A 3,404-nucleotide genomic window follows, 5' to 3' on the forward strand; every position below is an offset into this window, starting at 1 on the left:
TAAAAGTAAGCTTTCTCAGCCTTTAAGTCAGCTCTGTCTACTGGTAGTGTTGAAGGAAAGACAAGACTGGGTGCAGAGGAGAAAAGAGAAATAAGGGTTCTATTGGTGGCGTTTGGGTTTTATTAGTTACACAGGTTGTACACTAAGGAAAGGAATGGAAGGATATTGACATGGTGGGCATCTTACAGAGAAGAGTGCTGGGAGGGTTGCTCCTGTCTGCAGAGAGGACAGCAGGGGCTTATACAGGAGGGTGCTAGGAATTACTGCCCACAGAAAAGGAGGGCAGCTTTATTTCCCAAAAGGAGGTGGAGGATTAAGAAGAGAAAAGGATGCTTGGCAGTCAAAATAATAAATGACCATTGTAGGTAGCAGGAAAGAATTCTTAGATTGGATCCTGTTTGGGAAAGTGATTTAAAATGTACCCATCACTAATACCCACAAATAGCCCTTAGGATTTGTGGGGTGTTATGAAGTGTATCTCTCAGCTTAAGATTTTTTTGGCTGTGGAGACAGGCTGTTTTTATACAAATGTTCCCGTATGAAATATAAATAGCAATGGTAATAACCACGGCTCTCCATCTAACACCGCATGCTGGACACTGTTCTAAGCTCATTGCCTCCTGCGTATTTCACCTTTACAACGGCCCAGTGGGGGAGGTATGGTTATTATCACTGCCTCACATATGAGGAAACTGGGGGTTGTGGCACTTAACTGATCTGCCCATGTGGCCAGTAAATGGCAAGCTGTACACAATAATGCCCTTTTCCCATCTGCATCCTGGAGAAGTGTTAAATAGGATGGGAGACTGTCACAGGATCGCAGTCACGGAAGGTCCTCTAGGCAAGACTTCCTCTAGCCGGAAAACTCCCGGGGTCTGAGGCGAGACCGATTCAGACTCAGCCTTGATGTCAGATCTGAGGCATTCAGTTCCATTTTCTTAATGGCTGTCAATCAGCTCCCCACTGTTTCCCCTGAGGCTGGACCAGCAGGGGAGTCGTCAGCACTTAGGAATAGCATTAAGAACAAAGCCAGATCTGGGCTGTTTGTTTTTCCCCAGTGAGATCAGCCATCCCTCAACACAGCCAGGAATGAGCCCAGATGTCACTCAGCGCTGAATCACTTCTTAGATCACTGGGCTTTCCAGAGCAAACAGAAATGTGAAGTGAGTTCAAGGAATGCTTGCCATCACTTTCTCTTCCAGATGGACTCCCTCCTCAGCCCAACAGAACTTCAGGGCTGGGGCTGTAACTCAGTGGGTAGAGTGCTTGCCTACCATGCACAAGTCCTGGGTTCTAGCCCTAGGACTGCATAAACCAACTGGGTATGGTAGCCCATGCCTGTAACCCTAGCACTTGAGAGGTGGAAAAAGGGGATCAGAAGTTCAAGGTCATCCTTGGCCATACAGTGAGTTGAAATTTGAAACTCCCTGGCAACCATATTTTTCAAAAGGTAAAATTCATTTGATTTAACATGATAATACAAGATACTATCATTTCAATATATAAACAATACAAATATTTATTAATGAGACATTGTAATCATTGATCTTGATTGTCAAGTTGATGAGCTTTAGCATCACCACAGAAACTAGCCTCTTAGCTTGTCTGTGAGGGACTATCTAGATTAGGTTAATTGAAGTAAAGAGACACACCCTAAATGTGAGTGGTGCCATTCCATGGGCTGAGGTCCTGAACTGCATAAAAAAGGAGGAAGCGAGTTGAGCACAGCATCCTTCTCCCTCTGCTTCCTGACTGTAGATTGAAATTGACCATCTGCCTCCTGCTCCTGCTGCCTTGACTTTATCACCAGATGGACTAGATCCTCAAACTGTGAGCCCAAATCAATTCTTCCTTAAGTTGTTTTTGTTAGTTTTTGGTTTTTTTGAGTGAGGATCTTACTATGTAGCCCTGACTGACCTGGGACTCACTGTGTAGACTACTAGGCTGGCCTTGAACTCACAAAGATCCATCTCTCTCTGCCTCCCGGAGTGCTGGGATTAAAGACATGCCAGTCCTTTGTTAGATATTTTGACCAGCAATAAGGCAGTAAGTAGTATAGGGATTTTATGTGTTTCCCACATGGTCCTTGAAATCTGTCCATTTTCCATGAGTTCCCAGCTAGGTGTAGACTAGTCACGTTTTGTAAGCTTAGGAACCTTAGACCAGCTTCTGCTTCTGGATACCATGGTGATCGTCTGTAACTCTTTCAGTGATGCCATTCTTTAAACATGAGGACTGACAGATGCTTAGGGGCTATGACATCATGGATTTGTATTCAAGAAAAGAGAACATGCAATAAACAATAAACAATGTGTCAATAGACAACATGATTCTAAGTGGTGACAAATCAGGAAACCAGGTAACAGAGTGGCTTGAGGATGCTTGGGAAGCAGGGCTGTGTGAGGAGGAGCTATCTGAGCCAGAACATGAAGGATCAAAAGAACCAGCCATATGAAGAAAAGGGCAGAGTCTTCCAGAAAGAGGCCAGGGGTGATGCAAAGACTGAGGGCATTAGGCCTAGGGCCAGAGGCCCACTCTGGGCTTGTCAGCTTGTTCCAAATGTGAAGAAAAGCCCTTTAAAATAAGAAGGGATAGATCCTAATCTTAGAGTTTTTGTTTGTTTTGTTTCTGTTGTTCTGGGGATCCAATCCAAGGCCTTGACCATGCTAGGCAAGTGTTCTGCCAGTGAGCTACAGCCCCAGCCCCAGCTTTACATTCAGTTTTTTTTTTTTAATTTTTTTTGGTCTTTTTGAGATAGGGTCTCCCTGTAACCCCAGCCATCCTGGAACTCACCATGTAGACCAGGCTGGCCTTGAACTCATAGAGATCCGCCTGCCTCTGCCTCCCAAGTGCTAGGACTACAGGCATGTACCACCACGGCCGGCTTTACATTCAGTTTTTAAGGATGGTTAGAAACAAGATAAGCTGGTCAGGTTGAGCACCTTTCCCTTCTCATACTCCCACTCTACCACAAACCATAGAGATGACTTTCATTATAAAAAGGCTAAACAAAACTAAATTGAACTAAACTATGTGTCTGAGTTTGACAGAAAGCAAAGCAATTAAAGACCAAGCAAGAAGATCTTACAGGTGCTGGAGAGATGGCTCAGCAGTTAAGGGCAGTGTTTGTTCTTGCAGAGGACCTGGGTTCAGTTCCCAGCACCCACATGGTAGCTAATAACCATCCTTAACTCCAGTTCCAGGGAATCTGAAACCCTCTTTAGGCCTCCATGGGAATTGCATGACATAGGTGCACTTACATACATGCAGGCAAAACACTCATACACATAAAATAAAAATAAATAATTTTAAAAGGGCCTGGAGCCCGGGCGTGGTGGCGCACGCCTTTAATCCCAGCACTTGGGAGGCAGAGGCAGGCAGATTTCTGTGAGATCGAGGCCAGC

This window comes from Nannospalax galili, unplaced genomic scaffold, assembly GCF_000622305.1.
Source record: "Nannospalax galili isolate Female #2095 unplaced genomic scaffold, S.galili_v1.0 scaffold8, whole genome shotgun sequence".
Classification (NCBI taxonomy): domain Eukaryota; kingdom Metazoa; phylum Chordata; class Mammalia; order Rodentia; family Spalacidae; genus Nannospalax; species Nannospalax galili.